The sequence below is a fragment of the Xyrauchen texanus genome, chromosome 3 (assembly GCF_025860055.1).
Source record: "Xyrauchen texanus isolate HMW12.3.18 chromosome 3, RBS_HiC_50CHRs, whole genome shotgun sequence".
Lineage (NCBI taxonomy): Eukaryota > Metazoa > Chordata > Actinopteri > Cypriniformes > Catostomidae > Xyrauchen > Xyrauchen texanus.
The window spans coordinates 26,320,094-26,347,466 of NC_068278.1; the positions used below are offsets into that span (position 1 = coordinate 26,320,094).

A 27,373-nucleotide genomic window follows, 5' to 3' on the forward strand; every position below is an offset into this window, starting at 1 on the left:
GGATGCCCCGGAGTCACAAATGAGCCAGTGCTGCATCCATGCATTTTGTGAATGTGCGGGGTGATAGGGAATGGAAGAACCCGATATTGGAAGGCTTCGCCCCCGAAAGCGAACCTCAGGAACTTCCTGTGTTGTGGCAGAATTTCTATATGAAAGTATGCGTCCATGAAATCGATCATGACCAACCAATACTGATGTTGGATTTGGGACACAACCGTCTTCATAGTTAGCATCTTGAACTTGAACGCCCTGACTGAGCGATTCAAGCCTCGAAGATCTAAGAACGGATGCAACCCCCTACCCATCTTGGGAACCAGAAAGTTTCTGCTGTAATAACCTGACTCTTTCTCTGGAAGAATGTTCAGGGGACATTGCGCTGTCTGTTGAGAGGCGAAGAGGTCCAGTTCTGCCCTGTAAAATCTCACCCAGATTTGTTCCACTACCTCGAGGTGGAGTTTCCACTCCCCCGTCGGTATTTTCTGTCTGGACATTTTTTGCAGTTCTTTTCACAGTAGACATGCTTGCTCTGGTTTCAGGGTAGTGGAAACCACGCCGTTGAAACACGGAGGACAGCAAATGAATTGAATTCTGTATCCTTTTTCTACTGTTCTTAGGACAGTACATGTGTCACGAATGATGGTGAAGGTAGACTCGGGACGAGGATCTAAACGCAGCAAGTTTTATTAAAAATAAAAGGCAACACAAAAGAACACCAACAAAAGAAACATCCACGATGGGAAAAGGTAAACAAAACACGAAAGGCAAACAAAGGGTTAACATAACACGGAAGGCATACACGGGGATAACTACAGCGAAAACAATGATGGGAGCATAGGAAACGGGCATCTACTTACAACAAACACCGACAGGGGAAAGGAGAAACAGACACGGTTAAATACACAAACACAATGAAGACTAAACGAGACACAGGTGAGAACAATGAAGAGTGCAGGCAGTGAGAGAGGCCAGGAATTGTGGGAATTGCAGTTTCACGCTTGGACAGTGAGACTACGGGCGGACAACAGGGAAAATGTCACATGGAATGGGAGCGGTGACGGGTGAAACATAAAACACGGAGCGGACAACAAGGAAACGTGACATAAACGTGATTAGTGAAACAGAGAACGTAGGGCAGACAAACAGGAACGTTACATAATCCCCCCTCAAAGGGAAAAGCTCGAGAGGCAGAGCTCTGGAAAGCTCGAGAGGAGGAGCCCTGGAAGGCTCGGGAAGCAGAGCCCTAGAAGGTTCGAGGGGCGCTGGCTGTTGGACGGTCCTAGCCACTGGCGTTGGCCCTGGGACTGTCATGGCCGCTGGCGCTGCCCCTTGGACGGTCATGGCCGCTGGCGCTGGCTCTTGGACGGTCATGGCTGCTGGCGCTGGCCCTGGGACGGTCGAGGCTACTGGCGTTGGCCCTGGGACGGTCGAGGCTACAGGCGCTGGCTCAGGGACGGTCGAGGCTACAGGCGCTGGCTCAGGGACGGTCGAGGCTACAGGCGCTGGCTCAGGGACGGTCGAGGCTACAGGCACTGGCTCACTGACTTCAGGGGCGACAGGCTCGCTCACAGTGACGTGCGTAGGCGTTGGCTCGCTGACCGTGGCAGGCGTGGGCGCTGGCTCGCTGACTGTGGCAGGCGTGAGCTGGAGAGCGGAGGCTTTCCTTCTCCTCCTTCTCCGGGCGGAAGAAGTTGGCTGCGCTGGCTCATCGATCCGGGAAGGCAGGGGCTCAGGCTCGACAGCCGGAAACACGAGGAGTGGTTCCTCGGGTGCGAGTTTTCTGAGGGTGAGACTCACGTACTCCCTCCACGTGTGCTCTCGAATCCGGCGCTTCCGCCACTGGGCTGATGATAACCCGCCCGGTAGATGAGCTTCAGGGAAGCGTCGTCGAACCCGGTGTGGATGGCGACCCCGGAGAAGAGCCGTGAGTACTCGCGAACGGGAAAATTTGCATGGGCCAGTGTGGTGAAAACCGCTGCTAGATCCATTTTTTTTTGCGGGTCGGTCTTTCTGTCACGAATGACGGTGAAGGTAGACTCGGGACGAGGATCTAAACGCAGCAAGTTTTATTAAAAATAAAAGGCAACACAGAAGAACACCAACAAAAGAAACATCCATGATGGGAAAAGGTAAACAAAACACGAAAGGCAAACAAAGGGTTAACATAACACGGAAGGCATACACGGGGATAACTACAGCGAAAACAATGATGGGAGCATAGGAAACGGGCATCTACTTACAACAAACACCGACAGGGGAAAGGAGAAACAGACATGGTTAAATACACAAACACAATGAAGACTAAATGAGACACAGGTGAGAACAATGAAGAGTGCAGGCAGTGAGAGAGGCCAGGAATTGTTGGAATTGCAGTTTCACGCTCGGACAGTGAGACTACGGGCGGACAACAGGGAAAACGTGACATGGAATGGGAGCGGTGACGGGTGAAACGTAAAACACGGAGCGGACAACAAGGAAACGTGACATAAACGTGATTAGTGAAACAGAGAACGTAGGGCAGACAAACAGACTGTAAACAGATCGCAATGCTCGCACCTGCCCTGCCCCAATGCAAGAGCAGCATGCTCTTCCCCCAAACACACAAAACTGGTGTGTGTCCGTTTCAGCCATAGAGCGTAAACATGGAAACACACACCACTTGCTTTGTTTGTTTATCAGTTTCTGCGCACTGCCTAACAATTCTAACTCCTAACAGAGGAAAGTAGAAAGTTCTGACAGTCAAGTAGGTTGAATGGATCAACAAATACACCATAGTTTTCAGATATTTCCATTTTCCCTGTCCACACTTCAACGCAAAAACAGCATTTCAAACTCATCCATTTGGGACAACATTTTCGAAAAGCTGTCAAAAACGCTGTCTCAGTGTGGGCAGAAAGCCAAAATGTAAAGAAAAAGATGCGTTTTCAAACTTAAAAGTATAGTACTTCTAGTGCTTTTTGGTCCTTTTCATTCCAGTCATACCAATTCAGAATGATATGAGGGTTGGTAAATGCTGATAGAATTATCACTTTGGGGTAAACTATTAAGAACACTTCTTCAAAGGGTGCTCCAGGCAATAGATGAGTCCTTACCAGGAGACATGGTCTTCATGTCTTTGGGGAATTTGCGACAAACGTTATTGTAGTTAGTGCAGATGTGATGTAGACACCAGGCAGAGAGCTGTTTGGCATTGTGGAACTACAGCAGAGTTGGAAGACAAAATCAAAGTGTGATTTTATTTCTCAATGAGGCTAATTTAAAAAGCAAAGTCTGTACCTCCTTTGAACTAGAATAAACGTAGCCTATGAATGAATGATAATTCTGTAATGTGCTTCATTTGTTATATAGCCACTTCATTACTTAACATTAGTGTGTTTTGCATACTATTCGTGTCTTTGTTTACTTCATGTATATTAATATTACCTGAGCCATCTCCACATAGGCCAGCACCTGTTCATCAATGTCCACTCCTTTAACAGACAGCTGCAAAAGATCCTCAACGGCATGTTGCTCTTTAGACCATGGCAAAACATCACAAAACAAGTGTTAATATGTCAGCCAGAGGCTTAACGGTTAACAAAATTTTCCATGACAACAAAATTGTCAACAGTGACAAAGAAATCTCACATCTCACCTCACTGGAGTATCTTTCACAAATATGCTGCTGTTCAGCATGTGACAGATTTAAATGTTGTATTATATGCAAAAACAACGGGTATTTGCAAGGATATCAAAACGCAATATGTATTATGTAATATAATGCATAATATATTTATCACCAGTAGGAAATTAACTTTGCGGTCCACCAACCAAATTATAGATTAATGAAATACTGAGACACTGGCCTGAAAACAAGGCATAAAATATATGTATTTTTTGATGGTTATGGCCTGGTCTTATGTTTGGTATCTTTGACAAGTTGAATTGCTATATCCAAGTCTTTCAAGTCTTATTCCATGACTTCTGAAGGCAAACGATTCAAGTACACAAAATTAAAGCAATTTTTCTGTTAAAATCTTGATGTCTGTTGTGTTTTTCTGAGTGCATCAGAGAGGTTTGGTCACAGTGGCATGTGTGTTCACACAACAAATTTGTTCTTTTAGCACTACACACAGCAAATTCTGATGGAACACGAACAAGCTTCTCTTATAGTTTTTTGACGGTGGAATGTATGTCAAGATTTTCTCTGAAAAATGACTTACATTTCGGGTTGCTTCTCACCTAAACCTATTTATATGCCAAGTGAGAAAAAGCTGAATGTTAGTCTCATCACCATTCACTTTCATTGCATGGAAAAAAAGATTAAATGGAAATGAATGGTAGCTCCTTTTACGTTCCACAGAAGGAAGAAAAATAATACGCAACAGGGGTGAGGGAATAATGACACAATATTTCTGGGTGAATTATCCAACATTTTGCATATGACATGTGTTAATTTTATAGATCCAAATGGAGTGGTGGTGGCATAGTGGGCTAAAGCACATAAATGTTAATCAGAAGGTTGCTGGTTCGATCCCCATAGCCACCACTATTATGTCCTTGAGCAAGGCACTTAACTCCAGGTTGCTCTGGGGGGATTGTCCCTGTAATAAGTGCACTGTAAGCCGCTTTGGATAAAAGCGTCTGCCAAATGCATAAATGTAAATGTAAATGACAATATCAGGGCTTAGCAAATCCACATTCTAAGTACTATACTGAAAACCTTTTTTTCTCCCCAGCCCCATTAACCACTGAATAATACAGTGGTATTTTACAGTACAATGTCTGCCTCCAGGTAAACAAATGGCCATTACCAAGCATACCTGTTAGAGCTACAAGGCGGGGAAGACAGAGGCGGTTGGCCAGTATTATAAGGTCCATTGGCTCCAGTTCAGGGCATGGTGTCAAAAAGCCACAGTAGAGAAACTCCAGGACTGCTCTCATACAAGCACAACTAGTGTTTGGGATGGACACCTAAATAAAGACAATGAAATAACACAGAAAGAAAACAAAAGAAGTTAGTTGGTTAGCACAAAATACCCAAAGTATCTCAGTTCAGAGTTATTAACAAAAGCCCACATCAAAAAAAACTTAAGTGAACAGATTTCATAAACCGTGCTGAGGGTTGTTTATTCATAGCTCATCTCCGGGACATGGAAACTCGAGAGACAGATTGATCCAGGGATGAAACAATCTGCTCAGTAACTCTTCCCTATTGAGACCTGCATGGTCCTGGCCGCTGACCATTAGAGGAGGCCTTCATGTTGACATGACAAGACCCGAAGTAGCCAGGAAAGTGGTCAGAAGGGGATGTATGTGGCTCACAGAGGAAGGGGTCAGGGAGGGCGATAGAAGGGCGAGGGTAGCAGCCTCCACAAGGGGTCTTTCATCCTTTAGGAGATTAAAGCACTGTGTGAAACCATTGTCAGTCTCAGCTTAAAGTTGCGGAAAAATAACTCTGTAGGCTTGTCACTATGGGAATTCTGGCCTCTGCTTAAACCAGAGCCAACAAGCCAGCCTACAGGACTGTCATCATATCACACTGAACATAGAATATGCTTAACAAAACAAATTTGGAGAATTATGAGAGCCAATGTGAACCTGTTGCATACCCTTAGACTGATATCCAAACAAAGTTTTGAATCCAGGTGCGCAACCCAAAAATATACATCCATAAAAACTCACAACAAAGTCAGCACACTGTTGCTTCCAAATAAATGTAATGAGCTCATGCAGAAAAAGCAAACATGACGTTTTTAGCTAAATGCACTTCATCAGGCTGATGAATAGATTGGCATAGGACCTGATAACCAGTAGTGCCTTGAACTCCACATTTCAGACCGTAAGTACAGAATAATATATTTCCTTACATTAATGTAGCAAATTTTATCCCTAGAATATGCATGCAGACCTACAAGAGGCAGTGACTCACCCTAAAAGAACATGGCAGTTTGGACAAGTTTTGGAAAGACCAAAGCAACAATAAAATCAACTTCAAAAAGACTAAATTCTGAAATATCTCCATTTCAGACAGAATAACCTGGACTCTTCGAACAGAGAGTCAGTCAAGGAATCTGGATCAAATCGGTGAGTTCTGCAGGGCATCATGTGACATTCGTGCGATCCCTGGAGGTCACATAACATCATCTGCCTCTGTCCAAACACCATTCAAATCCAAAATCACATAAACCAATGCTAAAAGGGAGGACAGCTTTTGTTTGGACTCTGTTTTGACTAGAGGGTGGAGAGCAAACAAAAGCAAGCTTTCAGCTCCAAGGAATGGCCAAGAAATTAGGGGAGAGCTTCAGCAGGGACACAAAGAGGAAAGTGCCTACGAATCAATCCATGGCAACCCTCTTCTCATGCTGTTGCCTTACTCAAGACTAAGCAGTTGTTTCTCTGTGAATTAGGACAGGATGCCATGGATTTAATTAGCCCTGATGTTACCCTGAAGAGTAAAAGCTTAGCGCACATACGCGTACAGTTGTGTATCTTTATCATGTGAAGGGGTTTGTCCTCTACATTGACAATCCTGGGCAATAGGTGCTTGAGGCGGGGGGTCGTGAGTTGAAAAGGAAACTGGAACAAGACTTGAAATACATCAAACAGTATAAGGCCAGAAACAAATTTACGAAAGTACACATGTACTTCAGTATGTACTTTAAGGGGCGGACTGGCCATCAAGAGCACCGGGCATTTTCCCTGATTTCCGCTGGGTAATTTGTGCCAGCCCATTGCTGCGCAAGTACTGGCCCGTCCTACAGGCTATATTGGCGGCCACCCTGGGCTCAACATGCCACTGCGGACCCCATTACAGTGTGAATATACAAAAGACTCTGTAAAATTAAATAATATAATGTCTTTTATTGTAAAGAAATGAAATGCCTTTTATTTTTAAATTACTTACACATCGCAACTTATTTCCACATGTGCGCATAAACTCCATACCTTGCGTAGACCTCAATAAAAACAACATATGAAGTATAAGATGAGCTCTGAATAATCACAAAATGATAAATAACTGCAAGTTACAACAAATACAATAACAGCAGTGTATATAAAATCTGCAAACAGTAAAGCTATGAGCAGACAGTCATTTGCATAATTTATTCATACCACAGGGAGCTGAAGTGTGGCTTGCTAAATAATGCACTTGTCTGATCAAAATGTTGAAAATAAGTCATGGGTCAAGTCATTCTCAGAAAAAGCAGACGGAGGCCATGTCTCACAACATGCCCCGCCGCACCTCCAGCGCGGGCCGTGCCCCGTCTGCCCACCGAGGGCGTCCTCCTGCGGCACCTAAGAAACACACAGCCTCACCTCAACCCGGGCCCAGCTCTCAGCCCCAGCGTCTAGCACCCCGCAGGAGGTGCACGCCCCCCGTCTCACGAACCCCTTCGAAGACCCGGAAGGGCTTCAAGCGTTCCTGAGATGGACGACCCAGGGACCAAGATGTTTGCTCCGGAGCTGGTAAGCAGACCACTCCGTCCCCCGGTGGAGGGCCGGGAGGAGAATTTTCAGATAAGTTTATTTACTTTGCCGCAGTACCCACATTCTCAATAAAAGACCAATTCCCTTTGTCTCTGGGTCACCTGGCCTGCTAATGCCGCTCACGGCACTCTGCCGCCACACCTCAACAGTCCCGGCACAATGGACGCAGACCTATCGCCTCCAGCCCCACGACTGTTGTCCCCCAGCCGGCCGGTTCTGACGAGTCTAGAGGGCACCTCCGCAGGACTTCCTCCTCAGGGTGTGTGGAGCAAGGTAAGTGCTTCGAGTCTTCTCTCAGCACCAGAGCCTTGGGACGCGTTTTTCCTCCCGACGCCACATTACCTACTCTGCCCCGTTGCGAAGCCCCGCCGGGTACATCAAAAATAATTGTCCCCTTAGCGCCCCTAGCTCGGAGCTTGAACGCATGGCTCTCACTTCCCAATCCATCACGCTGGCTGGCCAAGACCATTCGACTCGGTTATGCAATTCATTTTGCCAGCCCATTGGTGTGCAACGGACACGCAGCCGCTAATTCAGGGCAAACACATCTTGATCCGATCAGACAGCACCACCAAGGTAGCGTACATAAATCGCCAAGGCGGCCATCATCTCCTCCTTTGGAGCCAGCAGACGTGTTTGTAGCAACTCCTCCCTCCCAATGAGGTAGGATCTACCACCGCTCCATTCTCCACATGACCTAAAAGCCCATGTGATGTATTTCACCACTCTTTACCTCCCCCAGTCTGGGCAGGTGTGGTCTCCGCTGGGTCTTTCCCCCCTGAAAGAATAGGAAAACTGGGAAAGATCGCCTGCCCCGATGCGTATGATAGCGTTAAGATGGCCCCAGTCTGACAATTTCTCATTAGCCTTTTCTCATAGATCAGATATGCAAAAGGTTCTCAAGAGAGACCACTAGTGTCACTTCTTCGACACAACGTCTCGTTCCCTCCATCAGGGAACAGAGGTTACATCCGTAACCTAGACGTTTCCCTTGTAATTTCATGTACATTTTAACCTAACATCTATATGACTTGTTATTTGTCAGAGCTATAAAGTGCTTATTTTGAGTGTTTTCACCAAAAAATCCACTCATCACATTTACAGTGGTTTTATATGTTTTGAAGTTATGAAAATGTTGCATTGTGGGGTCCGTTGTCATGACTAGCAGTCAATAGAAATGTCTTCTTTTTTTTTTTGCAAACACAAATGTGAAATTGAGCCGGAAAATTAAATCAACGAGCCGGTGTGTTGTGGTGTGCTGCGGATTGTGTTTGGTGGGCCGCTCTGGGCCAGAAATCCAGGGCCACTTTTTAGTCCCAGTCCGCCCCAGTGTACTCTTTTATGTTTTGGCCTTAACTGTTGTCACACAGTCTAACCTGTTTCCGTCATATATAAACTGGAGTTTGTAGGGTAGGAGCCAGTGACCTTAAGCCAACATATATTCCATATGTCATAGACAGTACACTGGGGGGGTAGCAAGATGACACTCAGCAGTAATTCAGAAGCCTTAGGGGTGCCCTTCACCTGCCTATCTCAAAGCCAATTAACAGAATGTCTGTGTGAATATGGCCTCTCATTATGGCTAAAGGGCATACTTAAAAGATGCAGATGGGACACAATTGGCAACTTCCTGTTAAACCCTAAAGATAACAATGGTGCTTTGAATGATTGGAAATTCAAATACATCAAACTCAAGAATTAGCATATAAGGACAATGACTCTGGAATAGGGTTGTCAAGAAAGCACAATTCCAGATAATTTCAAAATTCCCTCCACTAATTTCCACAGCAAATACAAACTACTTTATTTAAAAAGTTAAACATTAAATATTACCAAATTATATTAACCCTCCTATTGTCCAAGGGACATTTTCTACACAGCTAAATAATATTTTATAAATACAGTTTTTGGTACTGGAACCTAACATTGTGACTGACAAGACCAACAAGAAAGAAAGAAACATTTTATTTCACCTTCTGACTTCTGGATGTTATTGCACTTTAAATTAAATTTGAACTGAATATACAGTACGGAGTACTGCACCTTTCCAACAAATTGCAGACATTACTCTCAAACAAGGTTTGAGACATTTTTACAGATTTAAACATGGAATACTCTTAAGTTAGTAAATAAGTTTGCTAACATGATAGGTTACATAGATGATCGGGTACATAGATGATCCATCAGATGTTGTTTTCTCCTTAAACACTAGATGGCAGAAAACACCCTACAGCACCTTCCTAAACCCCTGTAACACTAAAACAAACTGTTTGACATAAGTTAGTACGAATGGATTTGCTGAAATGTGCATGCAAAGTGGGCCAATTTTGACTGCTGAGGATTCAATGGAGATTAAATTGTCAAACAGGCATGTATTAAAATTGTAACTATAAATTTACACAATTCCTTTTCTAAAGGTAGCATAAATCAGAAGTTGTTATAATATAGTTGAGATATTATAAAGTGCCAAAAGTGATTGAAATAAACACGAGACATCTTTTGTTTCAAAGTTCCTTATACAAATTAACAAAATTTTTAAAAAAAAAAAATATGTTTCCCCTCTATTATTAATCTCTTTGAGACAGCATTAAAACAATAATCAAGTATTAATGTGGTTTAAAAAAGACCAGAAAGACAAAAGGACTGTGCAGTTTCTTAAGACAATAGGACATATAAAACAATTTCAGGTAGCCTTCAAGTATTGCTCATTTCAGTAAAAGCCAAAGTATGCTATGTCTTGTGCGCAGTATGCATCAGGGCTGAACGATTAATCAAAATAAAATCGAAATCGTGATATGATGTAGTGTGGTTATGAAACTGCAAAGACAGCGATTTCATTCAAATAAATAAATCTGCATGCGCTGCTCCCTGCACTTACTGTATGTGCGCAGCTCTGTTCTCTGTACTTTACTACACATACTCGAAGCATATTAAAGAAAATGTGTTACATTTATAGTGCTCTAGATTAATTAATTGCACATTTGTGTAATTCCAAATATTCTTGGCTGATAACGTTTACTATTCAAATCTAAAGTAACCTCATAACTCAAAAGTTGATGAGAGCATTTCTTTGAATTACAAGGCCATTGTTAACTCTAATATTTCCTTCAGTGTACCAACAAAATAAAAGCTTCTGCGAAAATAAAGGCCCACAGAGCTATGCCGCTGCTTAAGAAAAATAAAAAACATATGGTAATAATAATTATCATCAACATCATCATAATAATAGTTGTTGTTGATGATGTTGTTAATATTAAACAAAAATATATTTCTATAATAATTTATTTTGGATTCCCAAAAATTATGATGAAAAGTGGGCCAAGGCCCTATCACAAAGTCAACAAAAAACAGATACACATTGAACAGATACAATGCTACTGTAGAAAGAAAAATGTATTATTATTTATTGATACTAAAATACTGGTACTTTTGACATCTCAACCCTGACATGCACAAGAGAATGAAAGAAAAACTACACAGAAACTATGCAGTGAAGATAAGAGGTCAAGATCTGAGGCTATGTGGTCACCTATATAAAGCAACCAGATTCCTCATCAACTAACAATTGCAGTGCACACGAAACCACACATTCTCCACCTTCATTTCTGTTTTCACATAATCTTTCTCTCACAGGAGAAATGTGACAGGTTCTCACATATGAGCTTCTGTTCGGTCTTGTGCTAATTACACTCAAAAGTATGATGCTAATGACAGGAATTCTGACACCTGAGGATCTGCCAAATGTTCAAACTTTGCCTGCCTTGCACAAAAGCAGAGAAATACCAGTCTCAAGCAGATGGTTCCTGACTTCTCAGTTCCTGAGACTCAAATAGAGTTTCATGTAATGTATCTATAAATAACATTCAGATGTGGAAGTAGCACATGCAGACATTGCAGTGTGCAAATTTTAAAGAAGACAGTCTTCAGTAATAAGTACTGTATGTGCTGCATAACCTCGAAAACCTTGAGAGATATTTCTGCACAGGACTAGAATAGTAGAATGCACGTGGTAGCTCAATCAAGGACAACTCTTGACTTGTGTCATGGACTGATGTGAAAAAATAACGTGCAGTTTAGACGTGAAACATTCATACAGACACTGAAAAATCCATTTATAAAGATGAACAGCTTTACTGAACTGAATGACACTTTCTAAATATTTAAGGTCTTGCAAGGGCTTTATATCTGGTTCTACAACACCTTCTGTGCCAGCTGCCACAAAGACAAGGACAATGCCTTGCTCTATTCAACACATCATTTTAAAAATAGTTCTTTGTTCACCACAGCTATCTGTTGCACTAATGTGCTAGTCCAACAGAGTCGCTTGATTGCTCCTTGCCTCACATCATCATGATATGAAATATTCAAAGTCCAATTGTTCAGTGTATTAACATTTGTTTATTAACCTAATGTAAGCTTATTAACCTAATGACAAGTAACTGTGTAACCTATAAACCTAACAACAAGTAACTCAGGGTGTATGTATATATATATATATATATATATATAAGTTATGGAAAACCAATTCTGTTTCAAATAAAATAGAGGTGAAAATCAAATTCCATTGTACTCTATAACGCTTGACAAAAGAGCATGTCAAGCCAGCACCAAGTTTACCTGTCTATGGCCACCTTGTTTTGCTCTCTATGTGACACACACCAAGTCTGTCAGAATAATGCTGTCAGAATAGAAAAGCAGACAGCATCCTGTTTCCTGAACCCATTTGTGCTTGTGCTGTAAATCTAGATCCCTTTAATGCATGTAATGTTATACAGGGTGATCCTTTTCATCACCAGGCCTGGGCACCTATAACCCAGGTGGTTGTCTCGCTAGCTCTCATGTTGATCATCTTGGTCCTGAGTCCCTGCCCTCAGGGAGTTTGTCTATATAGAACTTGAGCTGACAGCCGGTAGCCTAAGGAAATCAGAGAGCATACATGGGATTGACCTGGATAGAGATATGCACGGCAGAGATGGTTCCGAAAGGAATGCAGTGAAACCTTACATTTATCACCTGATTTAATAGTTTTGAATAAAAAGTGCTAAATTTATCCCAAGTTGGAAGTGTGATATGCAAGAATTATTGCAAAGAATATTAGCAATAAGTCATTTAATCAAATATATTGTGGAATGTTGATCGTTTAGCAGTGTTGGATAGTAACAGATTACATGTAATCTGTATTACATAATCAGATTACAAAAATCAAGTACTTGTAATTCAATAAAAAAAATGTATGTCATTTATTTTTTTATTTCATGTTAACTAACGTTAAATTAAATTAATGTAAACAGGTACTTAATACACTTTAAATTTGATTTTCATCAAATCATGCAGTATTTATGAAAAATTAATCAGATTGTAGCAATTGAAAAGATAACATTACTGATTATAATAATAGTTTAATTTTTAATCAGTAAAATACTAAATTTCAGACGTAATCTACTCAACACTATCATTTGGTAAAGTAGTACTTTTGACTGAATAAAGTAACTAGCTCCCAAATATATATAACTATGTTTATATCCAAGGATTCTTTTGTGAACAAAGGTTTAGCACATCAAAATGTTAACCACAACATAATATATTTTAGTTTAACTTGAGCACATAAATCCTTTGTCGATGCATCAAATGTCAAGAAAAAATAGTTTGGAAAAATGGCACTAACACAAAAAACTGAATTTACATCACAACTGTTCTCACAACAAACAGTGGAGAAGTACACTTGGACTAATGAGGAGACTCGAGTTTTCCTCAATTTCATTAAAGACAACAACCTTTATTCTTGATGGAAGTTTTTCCAAAATGCCCGGTAACATATTATGGGGAATCACAACATATTCTATATTTTTATAGATTCTATGTATTTCCAAAACAAAAGACCTAGAGAGCCATATTTTAGACACACTTTCCAGGACAAGGTATATCAGGTAGTTTTATAAAATTTTTCGGTCAGCATATTGCTCATTTCAGTGGCACGTGATATGAGCAGTTGATATATGAGCCATCAGCTACTGTGTGTTTAAAATGTTCACACACTCCTGCCAAAACAGACTAAACAGGAACCGTGCTTGTGTTTTGTGTGGGTGTTAGGTTTGCCTACTTTTCGGGAACCAAATGTCCCCACAAGGAGAGTAAAACCTGAAATCACCTACATTGTGGGGACCATGTCTTAAAATAGCTTAATATTAAATTATGTTGTATTTAAAATTTAAAGATGCAAAAAGGCCTTGTGTGAGGTTTAGGGGTAGGGTTAGGGGATAGAAAATATTATTACATTAGTATAAAAATAATACAAGTCAATGGAATGTCCCCACCATTATAGAAAACCTACTTGTGTGTGTTTGTGTTTGAAGAGTTGCTTAGTTTGCAGTGTCAGGAAGCCTGTTAAATGGGGCACTTCCTAAACTGCAGGCAGAGTCACTTCCTAAGCATGATAATAGACAGTGTGTAAAGGAATTTTAAGTCTGTGTTTAGATGTTTTATTAAACAAGTTTCCATCCACTTTTTGCACTGTTCTATTATCAACAAAGTGAAAATGCAGGGGAAAAAAAAGCTTTGTGAAAATTGCCGTCTCCTGATAATTTCCATTCAAATGGTCTTCTACCGATAAAATTATGTGTGTCATGATGTCATTCTTTAAAAAAATGGAATTAACGAAATTGCTTGGGGGCCGAAGTATATATTTATATATTATATATACTGTGTGTGTGTGTGTGTGTGTGTGTATATATATATAAGCAAAAACACACAAGCTAGAGTGCGATATGGCCCTACATGTACTGTGATTCAGGCCGAGTGCCGTAGGTAATCACAGCAGTGCTGATTTAAGGCCATATAGCAAATATAGAATATATATATATAGAATATACTGTGATTCTCCATACTATATGTTTCTCCAAAAAATTATTAAATGTACATCTATTATAAAACAGCTTGTGATGCATTAAAATGTGCCAACATATACGAAAATTTAAAGCACTTCCGAAAAATGTTGCATAGTGAGGATTTCTTAAAAATAATGGCATAAATAGTTTTCATTTATCAATTAATGTCATACAAAGTCCAGTAAACATAAAAAATAAACTAAATCAATATTCAGTGTGACCACTTTTGTCTACAAAACAGCACCAATTCTCCTACTTACACCTGGTTGTTGGCAGATAGGATGTTCCAAGCTTTTCTGGCACTGTTCTTCTCTCTATTTAGGCTGTCCCTTCATGACCCCATTTCCACCTGGTATAACAATGTGACTCGGGTGAGACACATTGCTGTTTACAACTGGTCACTTAAATGCATCTCCTGTGACCACTTGTGTTTGGATTTGGAGGGGAGAGTCTCCGTTTCATGATGACATACATCAATCACTATGTCAGTGTTATTGCGTGACAATAAAGTGCAACAAATTCAGAATAGACAAAGAAAGTGCAAAAAAATAAATAAATTATAATATTCTGTGCTGTTTCTCCCAGATGCGGTTGATATTTATTCCAAGCACAAACGCAACACGAATAAAGCAGAATTATTCTTTATTTTAGTGGATTACCTGTATTAAACAAGCTTCAGGTATTTATGTTTGTCATCTGTATTGATATCAGACACAATAAAGAAGATCCGTGAAGCTCTCGTTATTTTGTATGTATCCACTTTTTTAAATTTTCCGATAGGATTGTTATCAGTAAATGGTGACTGAAGCTAACTTTCTGCCTGACACCTTTTGTGTTCCAACGAAGAAATAAAGTCTTACGTAATGGAACAACATGATGGTGAGTAAAAGATGACAGAATTGCAATTTTTAGGTGAACTACCCATTTGTTCAGGGATTGTGTGGGAGTTTAGTCTATTTTATCATCTTTTTCAATCTCTCTTTATCGTTCATTACCTATAGCTCCTGTTCTAATTAATTATGTATTATTTGATGCTCTGCTCACCTCCTCAATGTAGCTCTCCATGAAGGATCCTCTAAACATGGCTGCCATCCAATCACAGCTTGAGATGAGCAGTGGCTTGTGGGCTGGCAGATATCCGTCGTCCAATTGAAACACCACATCTAAAACCGGGAGGAAAAGAGCACACATCTCGGCGTGTGTCACAGAGTCGGGGCTACAGAGGAGGAGACAGGTGGACGGACGAACACAAAGAGACAGACGAAGAGACAGATAGACACACAGACCAAGAATAAATAGACAGATAGACAAGGCTAAGAATAAGAAGACAGAAAAAGTGAAGGGAGGGCCAGGTAGACTGTGACCATATTTAGTACTGAATCCTTAAGAGACTGATGTGAATGATGACACATATTCATTGTGTCTCACTAATTCTGTTCAGCAGTTCAGTATTGTTCTTAATGTCTGCTGGGGAACACTGGATGCAGTTGGGCAGGTTGTTATAAATATGTTGAGCATCAAGTAGGGATGGATTGCAATGCTCATCTAGTCCACTAGCCATCCAACAACCAAGTAGTCGATCAGAGAGGTTGACTAAATTAACTAGATTTTTTCTTACATTTCTTGATTTTTTTAATTATTTTTATTCGATTTTTTTAGCGGCAGTGCTTTAATTAGCATGCTGAGTTTGCGTTGTTAGGCTTTAGGTGTCAGTTTGCAAAGTAAAACCCTCTCAGAAATGTTGCGTCTTTGAATTTATCCCATATAAAGGGATAGGTTCACCCAAAAATTAAAATTAATGTTGTTCTAAACCCGTATTACTTTTTCTTCCATGGAACACAAAAGGAGATTTTAGGCAGGATTTTAGGGACTGACAACCTGTAACCATTCAATGTCATAAAAAAAAAAAAAAAAGTAGCATTAACATTCTTCAAAATTTCTGCTCATGTTCCAAAGAAGAAAAAGTCATACAGATTTGGAATGACAAGAAGGAGAGAAAATTTCATTTTTGGTGAACGGTTCCTTTGAGGTACTGCCATTACAGCCATTCAGATGGACATCTTTGTCTGTTGCATCAAGCATTTAGAACAATAGTCGGTTTAGAAAACAAATACATTTCTAATACTTCCGCGTACACATAGGGAATGTATAAGGAGTCTTCAGGCCACAATGGAGTTGAAAAATGTTTTGGTTTTCAAAAATGAGAGAAGCACCTTCATGGATGGGTTATGAGGATGTGAAAAAAGTATACATGAGAATTGGTACAGGTTATTTACCACAAACATGCAGAAAAAAACACAAGAGGTGACAACAACAAAGGGTAAAGGTAAGCAACACAGAGCAGCACGTTCACAAAATGCAAATATTCATTGACAGTAATGAAGGAATATTTTATAGAACTCCACTGGATATTTCTTCAAAAACACAGAGACGGAATGAAGGAAAAGACAAACTGTGCAAATTGACTTTTCTAGAGTATGAACTATTCTATTCCAATTCCACAGAGTTTTGGAATTGAAAATAGAACGCATAAGACTCAAGTCAAAGATGTTAATACAGATTTTTTTTATTTTTTTTTTATATGTGACATGCTGACAAGAAATGGAAATTAGCTAGCCAATAACATCAGGACATCCTTAAGAATCTGCACTACACAAAAGTTATTACTAGTACAAGTAATAACCAAAAAGAAAAGAAAATAATAATCTGTGAGAACTGCTCATTCTTTTGACTCATTCCCTCAGCAACAGCAGCTTTAAGCTGCTTGTTATAAATCAATATAGTTGGAGGTCGACAACTGGAGAGAAGACAATTTCTCAGTGTAAAAGTATCAAATAAATGGATAGACAGCAGGCTTATGAATCATCTTGGATCACACAATATGATAGGTAGGATCGCCATGACATTTGTGTCACGATAAAATATGTGCTGAGATTACTTATACTGTACGTGTTGCAATATTGTAATAGACTGCGGATGATCACCTGTTTTTCTTTGACCCTATTAAGTATGACATTCATGTCAATTAAATTGACTATTTTAATATCAGAATGATACTTGATATAGAGATAGAAAGATAGATAGACAGATAGAAGAACAGGTCTGATGCAATATTAATGTTTTCACATGCATGCTTGACCCTGAATTCAGATTGCCTACCAGAAAATGTGCCCTTGCTCAGACACTCTTTGATGCGGTTGGCACGACGCACATGGAAGGCTTTTGTGATCTCCTGGTTCATAAAGCTCTCACGATTCAGCACATTGGCTACCATCATCCGCAGGTCGAAAACCTCTAGAAGCTCAGCGATTGTGGCCACCTGCATCAGGTCCCCACGTCTCTCATCCAGGTGACCTGTGTAAAGGTACTGCAGTACTGCCTGAAGGAACCGAGAAAAGGGAAACAGTTAAGGGATAATTTATACTAACTGGGCAAAAAGGCTTTCTTTTGTCCATCTAAAATTTATAAAGAAATGCACTAATGTTTTGTAATGAAACTCAGTGCTGCAAAGATTGTCTCATCCATTGTGAATATGTAATGAGGCTAGCTATATATGAAGCACTAGCCACAAAAGGTACTGTAACTGCCTAAAATATTTAATTCTAATCAATGCTGTGAATGTGCATGTTAAAGTTCCCCAAATTGAACCCCACTCGAAATTTCTTCGCCATTGGAAGTCCATCAGGCAAATTTCCAGATTGTGCGAATTCCTATTGAGACGGCTGTATTTCGCCCCGGGAATTAGGTAAATGGAACCAAGCCTTTCGGCTTTAGTGTCACAATGACTGATATAAACTTAGCAAAAAGAAACGTCCCTTTTTCAGGACACTGTATTTTAAAGATAATTTTGTAAAAATCCAAAGAGCTTTAAAGATCTTTATTGTAAAGGGTTCAAACAATGGTTTCCATGCTTGTTCAATGAACCATAAACACTTGATGAACATGCACCTGTGGAACGGTCGTTAAGACACTAACAGCTTACAGATAGTATAAAAACTTAGGACACTAAAGAGAACTTTCTACTGACTCTGACAAAACCAAAAGAAAGCTCATCTGCGTGAACGTGCCTTAGGCATTCTTCATGGAGGCATGAGGACTGCAGATGTGGCCAGGGCAATTAATTGCAATATCCGTACTGTGAGACGCCTAAGACAGCGCTACAGGGAGACAGGAAGGACAGCTGATCATCCTCGCAGTGGTGAACCAAGTGTAACAACACCTGCGCATGATCGGTACATCCGAATATCACACCTGCGGGACAGGTACAGGATGGCATTAACAACTGCCCGAGTTACACCAGGAACGCATAATACCTCCATCAGTGCTCAAACTGTCCGCAAAAGGCTGAGAGAGGCTGGACTGAGGGCTTGTAGGCCCGTTATAAGGCAGGTCCTTACCAGACATCACCGGCAACAACATTGCCTATGGGCCCAAACCCACCTTCGCTGGGCCAGACAGGACTGGCAAAAAGTGCTCTTCACTTACAAGTCGTGGTTTTGTCTCACCAGGGGTAATGGTCGGACTCGCATTTATCGTTGAAGTATGAGCATTACACCGAGGTCTGGACTCTGGAGCATGATCGATTTGGAGGGTTTGTCATAGTCTGGAGCAGTGTGTCACAGCATCATGAGGTTGTTGTCACTGCAGGCAAACTCACTGCTGTGCGTTACAGGGAAGACATACTTCTCCCTCATGTGGTACCCTTCCTGCAGGCTCATCCTGAAATAACCCTCCATTATGATAATGCCACCAACCATACTGCTCGTTCTGTGCATGAGTTCCTGCAAGACAGTAATGTCAGTGTTCTGCCATGGCCAGCTAAGAGCCCGAATATCAATCCCATTGAGCACGTCTGGGACCTGTTGGATCGGAGGGTAAGGGCTAGGGCCATTCCATCCAGAAATGTTCAGGAACCAGCAAGTGCCTTGGTGGAAGAGTGGGGTAACATCTCACAGCCCCCCCCCACCCCCCTTGTTCAGGGACACTTTATTCCATTTCTATTAGTCACACTTTTTTCAGTTTATGTCTTATTTGTTGAATCTTTTAATGTTTATACAAATATTTACACACGTTAAGTTTGCTAAAAATAAAAAGCAGTTGAAAGTGAAAGGACATTTTTTTTTTAGCTATGTTTATGTACAGTAGAATGAGCACTACCTAAAACTTGACTTGCATAAGCGCAGTGGTTGCTTTCACATGTGGTCTTCTTTCATGAACCACTGTTATAGGTTGCATCACCATCTAAGTTTGTTCTTACCTGGAAAGGGCCTTTCTGAATGAGATCATCCATGGACACCACAGTCATGAGTCTCGGCCGACATGTCACAGGGTCTTCCACTATCTCCAAGTATACCCCTAAGAAACCCCGTCCCCATCCCAAAAGAGTACGTCCTGCTCTGTGAGGTCCCATACAGCATTGGCTCCTGGCAGGCAGAGCATTATCGCTCTGTGATGTCCTCAGAGAGCCTTGCTGCAACATGAGCAGCTTGTTCGAACTCCTGGCACCCCCTTCACCTTCCTTATCAATGTCCAGGCTCTTGGTACGCCCAGCCTGTTCTTTGGCTCCCCTGCGGCTTTGCTCCTCTTCCACATTCCCCTCCATGCCCTCTTCACCCTCTTTCTCCTCCCCAGCTGCCCCAAGATCCATCATAAAAAGGTCATAGAACTTTGAGCAAGAGGTGGCCAGGTAGACTTTGTGGGCAAAGACACGAATAGCCCCGCCCTGGAGAAGAAACAGGACGTCTGCACACAAGGGCTGGCAGAAGAGAGAGTCTGGACCTTCTCCATCCATGGGGGGTGGATCAGGGATGCCCACTACAGGTCGAGGTGGTCTGGGGGGTAGGAAGGGGGCCTGAAGGAGGGGACGCTGGACCTTCTTTAGATGCGACTTCCAGAACTGAAGGTGGCGTCGAGAGATGAGTGCAGCTCGGATAGCATTGTCAAACACATCCTTGACACCAAATTGAGCAACAATGCTTGTTTCGTAGTATGGAATGCCAAGTTCTTTAGCAACCTCGTGGCCTCGCTCTGGGGGCAGAATATCTGTGGGTTTGATGGGTCTGTAAGGAGAGAATATAGAAGAATGTTTAAAGCCAAACTCGGGAAATAAGACACATTACAGTGTCAGATTTGAGAATGTATATGAGCTATCAAAGGCAGAATCTTTTTAGCCACTTTTCCACCATCGGGTCAAACAGTTCTAAACAGAGTTAATGATGGTTCTAGTACCATTTCCATTTGAAATTGGTTTGGTAAGGTTTAATTACAAACCGTTCCCAGCCCCGGATTTCTCAGCAGGGTTGGCTATCCATACTCAGGATAGAGAACAGTGCTAGTGACTCACAATTGGTCACTTGCCCAGTTAGTCCAATCTAATCTTGATTTCGCAGCACCACAATGGAAAAAGAAACCGTAACCATGCCAACAGGTACGGATAGGTTCAGAACTGCACAATTCAACAATGGAATCTGTTCGGCCCAATGATGGAAAAGCACCTTTTGTTCTAAGTCTTGTAATGATGTAATTTGTAGTCGTGCAAGCATCTTTGTCTCAAGACTGAACATCTTGAAAACATTTCATGCTAAAGTTTAAGCAATGGAATATGTGCTACGAGTGGGTGTTGTATGTGGTCCGTACTTGGCCAGGGGACGGCGAGCCCTGTTTACAGCATCCAGATCAGCATAGCGCAGGTCCAGCTGGCAGCCCACCAGGATGATTGGTGTGCGGGGGCAGAAGTGCTTAATTTCAGGGAACCACATGGTGCGAACATGGCGCAGGGAGTTGGGATTGGCCAAAGAGAAGCACAGCACTACCACATCTGATCTAAACACACAGAAAAAGAAACCTGGATATATTGTCTAAATATATGGATACATGCATGAAATTGGTAACCCCTGAAGGCTTAAAATATATAACTACTCCTGGAATACAATCTGTGAAAAGCAATGAATGAAAAAAGCTTAAACCCAGTTTAAGACTTATGCTTTTCCACATAAAACAATTTGACAAGTGTTAGTTATGGCACTATTATATACCAAAGTGATAGTTATAAACCATTATTCTTGATATGGCTTTAATGATCAGTAATAATGGGATTTTTGAATGAATGCAGGATCCAAAGTCCACTAGTTCACCTAAAATGAAATTTGTGGTATGACTTTTTTCCCAGAGGCATGAACTAAATTCATAAGGAAACAATGAGCAAGCTGCCACACAGAGTAATGGTTTTGTGTGTGCTTTTCCAATGAATGAATACTTCCAAAGAAAGCATGCACTAGGATATAGTATAAAAGCATGCTGTGAAACCTCTATGTCGCACAAGTCTTTAAAGCATCTTGCCTGACTAAGAAAACAGAATTGGTCTAATGATAGCGAGTTGTCAAATCCAGTTATATTTCACAACTGCACTCAGAAGCTTATCATGTGAGACCAGCATACACAGGAATGACTAATGGAATACTGCATTGTTGTTGTAACATAAACACACTAACATCACATTAGTTATGCATTAACACTGGAAAGTACAGTACTCGCATGCATGTTTACATACTGTATATAAAATGACCAAGTTCTTGCCTATTGAAAGAATCAGAATCTGAATGAGCTTTATGTATTGCCAAGTGTGTTCATGTACACACATTTTTTTTTGGTGATAGGGGAAACAAACAAGTGCACACAGAAAATTACAGTGAGACACAGAATATCAAACAAAGTAAGAATATAAATAGACATACAACAAAAATAGAACATATAACATAGAATGGCACATATACATGTACACAAGTGGTAATATAGGTGCAAGGTAGGGCTATGTACAGTTAATTAATAAAATATGAGTGAATTTACATATATCTACATGACATGTTTATACATTATTGCACTATGGGAGTCCTGAAGGCAGTTTAATTGTTCACGTGTCAAACGGCTTGAGGGTAAAAACTGTTCTTGTGCCTGGTTGTCCTGGCATTGAGTGTTCTTTAGTGCCGGCCAGAGGGCAGAGTGCAGTGGGATTTCTCCTGAAGTCCACTATCATCTCCACTGTTTTGAGCATGTTCCTCAAGGTTATCTGTATGCAGACCCGTCATCATCACGGCCAATGACCATGGTGTTGTCTGCAAACTTCAGGAGCTTGATAGAGGGGTCCTTTGCAGTGCAGTCATTTGTGTTCATGGTGAAGAGCAGTGGAGAGCAAATGCATCCCTGAGGAGCACCGGTTAATAGTTAGGGTCCCGGATGGGAGTTTTCCCAGTCTCACTAGCTGCTGCCTATCTGTCAGAAAGCTGTTGATCCACTGACAGATTGTGGTTGGCATGGAGAGCTGGGTCAGTTTGGTTGAGAGAAGATCAGTCATGATGGTATTGAAGGCTGAACAGAAGTCCAAAAATAGGATCCTTGCTTAAGTCACAGATCTGTCGAGGTGTTCCAGAATATAATGCTGTCCCATGTTGACAGCATCATCCACAGACCTGTTTGCTCTGTAAGCAAACTGAAGGGGGTCTAGCAGGGGTCCAGTGATGTCCTTCAGGTAGACCAAAACCAACTCAAATTACTACATGACCACAGACAGCTTACAGAGTCTTATGACCCTTGTTTTGAAACATTATAGCATCTCGAACATGTTGTTTTAGTATTGGGGCAAATCTAACGGCCTGGCCACATCCTCCTCTTCACAATGGACAATTAAAAAAGGGTTTAGTGTTTGGAAAACTCCATTCACAATAAGTTTGATATTTGCATGGAATTGCCCATACACAAAGGAATTTATATTAGCATTCAGTCAAAGTCTCATTACTAAACCTAAGACCGCATTAGATAAGACCATAATAATGTATATGTGCAGATAAGCTTAGAGCTATCAGTGCATTTGCCTGACTGCAATATAAACACAGTCTTGATCCCTTAGAAGAACAAATGGAAAATCTAATACATAGCTTCCATTATTTGTGAACTAAGGGATTAGCTGAAAATTGAGCTAAGAGGGCTTACAAAAATGTACTATGGTGGTCCATGGCACATTAATAGTATCAGGTGGTTATACCACAGTACTTTGATATACACCATGGTATTAAATGCTTACCATATTGTACCATGGTATATATGTGATATATGGGAAAGGAGGAGGCAAGAACCGGCTTGACAATATAAATAATAGTTTAATGAAGAAATAAACAAGACACAAACCCACACATAACAGTCAGCTGACCGTAAACGATCTCTCTCTCTCTCTCTCTCTCTCTCTCTCTCTCTCTCTCGTCGCACCACCTACCGCAGTTGGCCTTTATCCCTCTCGGAGGCTTAATTAGACTGATAAGGTATAATCACAACCCGGACCCAACTCCGACCCCCGCCTTGTCACACATGGTATTAAGATAGTACTTCAAGGTATTCCAAGGCACAATCTACAAAACATGGCAGTACCATGGTAATTGTTGGTATTTTTATAGTTAGTTACTGTTTAGTATGATCACTTACCATTGTGATTAATGGAGACATGTGTAATTTCTGTGCCATTAGTGGCACCAAAAACAAATTGCATTCTGATTAATGAGCAGCCCAACTGTGCCAGATATAACAACATTGGCTCAACCAATGTTGTCAATTTGGGGCAGGACAATGTTTTTTTTTTGTTTTTGTTACATTATTTGTTATTGTTTTTGTAATCATGTTTGGTGCTGCTAGTGATGCATAAATTACAAACTTCGCCTTTAAGCAATATTATTTAAGCAAAGGTTATCACTTGCATTGGATCAATTAGATATTCTGATGAGCAGTCAGTCTTTTAATGAATTTAAGAGGGAAAGCTTTAAGCTAGATTATTATTTGGCAAATGCAAGCATGAATTTTCTGGTTAAATTATGTGTTTTCTGAAATTTGGTTCTCAAATAATTAATGGACTCAGCAGCTATGCTTTGACAAACATTGTCAAGAAATGTTAAATGTGTATGTGTGGGTGTGCTGAGCTTAGGTAACAGACAGTGGGGGTAAAAGTCACCTGATTCTGTGTTTGCATAACAAGGCACCAACATTAACAGTGCCTCCTCTCTATGTCTAGTGGCTGCCAGACAGATGTGAGTTGGCACTGGGTTTTATCAGCTGACTGCATCGACCTCAACACTGTGCGCGCTCATGCATACACACAATGTATGATCTCACACACACGCACGTTGGGTTACAATGTTTTATGGGGACTTTCCATAGACATAATGTTTTTTATACTGTACAAACTATATATTCGATCCCCTAAACCTAACCGAAAACTTTCTGCATTTTTAGATAAAAAAAAAAAGAAAAAAAAAAAAAAACATAATTTAGTATGATTTCTAAGCAGTTTTCCTCATGGGACCGACAAATTGTCCCCACAACGTCAAAGCTTTCGGGTTTTACTATATTTATTGGTCCCCACAAAGTGATAAATACTCTCACTCACTCACACACTCACAAACTCACACACGATTAATTTCATTCACACTGATTTCTATTTCACTCTGTGCTAAACTCGTGCATACAAAAACACACTACATCCACAATGTTATATGTAAATGTTTATAGCTATATAACATCAACAATCAAAACCTCACTTGCCATGACATAATATAGCCTACTATGCATTTGATCTGCAAGTAATGTGTGTGTACTTTGTGTCAGCTCTGTGGGCAAGGAGCTGGGTTGGTAAAGATGCCATGAATAAAAAACAGCCTTAAACAGTGACCCAGAAAATTATTTGCACACTTAGTATGAATGTATGAATTTTATTGCAGACGATAACAAAAATATCACAGTGGTATTTCTTTGAAAGAAAAAAGCATAAGCACAATTTTCAAGCAAAACATTTCACAAACACAGAAATTTGGACACTTTCTGATTGTCAAAATTAGTTGAACAATGTGAATTATTAATTCTATTAATATTAAAAGTGTGTTATATGGGTATGTAACTCTACTAGCTAGGACACCTGAGTAAACTTGAGGAAAACTGAATTCATGCATCTACTTGAAATGACATGCATTCCAAAAATGGAAATAAAAGTAATGTTAGTCCTGAGAAAAGGTCTTGCATCATTTGTTTTTCGGATACCCCTTGGTTTGATATTTTATCTATTGCAATTAAATTGATACAGTTATCCTGCCCTGTAACTACAAATTTGTAAAAACTGGTTAATAACTGAAATCGGGTGTCCAAAACTTTGATCTGTCCTGTGATTGATGAATTTTGCTCAACTTCTCAACTATGCTCAGATTCAGAGAAAACTTGGTGTAGTTACTGCATTTTCGCTTTGTGGTGCAGTATAAGTCTGGCTTGAGTGCCCAAATACTATTTGTGGCCACTATATAAGCATTCAGGAACAGTGTCAATCTCCCTCTTTCTTGAACTCATTTCTCTACTTGGCTCAGCGGCTACTGTGATCTGCCTCACTGCCTGGAGCCAAAGCACCACTGCTGATCCACTGATCTTCCACTGCCCTGTGCTGCACTGGGAATACGAGCCTCCACGCAGTGCTCTTTGGCTGCGCTTACAGCACATTACCTACCCAGCTGGGAGGATTAGGGCAATAACAAAACCTTGGCAAGACAACAAAATGTAATTTGCAAGAGCGACGAGAGATCAGAACAAACAAAATTAAAGGCTGATCTAAGCAGTGTCATTCTGGGACAAAAAGTATCCATGTGTATTAACGTATCTTGGTGAAGGTTGGAGCCTTGGCCTAGCAGTTTACACATTGAGCTGTTGTGCTTATATGGGCAATGCAAGTTCGAATCTGATCCCATTGATCCCTCTCCCACCTTCCTCTGAATAAAAAGTGTCAAACATCCTAAACCAAAATAAAAGCAAGCAAATGGTGAAGGTCTATCGGGTGTATGGGGCTTATAACAATGTATAGTGTAACTGACCTGCCGTAAGCGAAGCGCCTGTCTTTCTGGTGGTCTCCAAATGTGTCCCACAGCCTGAGGGAGACACTGACTTCATCCACCACGTCTCGTGACCTCTCCAGCACCTAGAAAACGGATTCAGCTGTTCAGCAGATTTCATTGTACCAATGTAAACACATAATATTTATTTTTCCGCAATATCAATTATAAGTAGCTTCATATCCAAAGTAACTCACAGCTTATATTTTATCTATAAATATTTATATGAAAAATGTATTTCATGTTTTAAATAAAACAACAGTAAAGTCTTTAAACGGTTTTCAAACAGATTGTACTTAATTGGTAGGATTACGTGTGCTTTATGACATACATTCATCTGTAGCTATTCCACAATGGCGGCATGACTTCCAGAAAATGAGATGTATTTATGTCAACATTCAACATTCTTCAAAATGTACACAATATGCCAAAGGCTTGCCCACCTCCTGGCACACGCGGTATTGGTCGATGGCCCAGACAGTTGGCACGTGAGTGGCAAGCAGCTGGTACTGAGTTAGGGTGGCATTGCAGGCACGGGCACAGATCAGCCGGGTCTTGCCCACCGCGTTATCACCCACCACCACACACTTAATGGTCTCCACATTAGGTCTCTCATAGTCTGTGTCTATATCCATGGAGAGGGCCCTGAGTGACAGACAGAGAGAGAAAGAGATAGTTTAAGTGCTGCAGATCTTAATATTATTAAAAAAAGAATTATATTGAATTCTGTTATCCAAAAGTTAGTTCTGGTCCCCTATTTGATTGGATTAGTGGTGTTTCACGTCACTGTTTGCATGACTTAATTTGTCATGACTTCACTTTTCGTTCTAGAAATGCTGTCAGTCTGTGCATTGTTATACTGTAGCAGTGCTAATATTCAGTATAACAGCACTCTTGCTTGAGATGTATCTTAAATAAAACAGCCATTTAAGTGTAAATAGGTGTAAAATTAACTTGCAAAATGATATATAAAACACAGGCCATTCACAATCATCATCAATACAGACTACTCAATCACAAAATGTTAAAAGTTTAAACAGAAATCTGGGTCAGGTACTATTTCTGTCTGAGGGAGTAACAAATACAATCAGCACAATTCTGCATTTGCATATACAC

At 40.7% G+C, this 27,373-nt stretch overlaps 1 protein-coding gene and 1 pseudogene across 1 annotated transcript in view; both read right to left on the bottom strand.

Annotated features, from left to right (window-relative positions):
* LOC127633288 (zinc finger protein 99-like) overlaps nucleotides 1–27,373 on the bottom strand; it is a 301,889-nt gene that overhangs the window by 198,948 nt on the left and 75,568 nt on the right. The window lies entirely within an intron of this gene.
* LOC127633261 (rho-related BTB domain-containing protein 1-like) overlaps nucleotides 1–27,373 on the bottom strand; it is a 48,822-nt pseudogene that overhangs the window by 6,978 nt on the left and 14,471 nt on the right.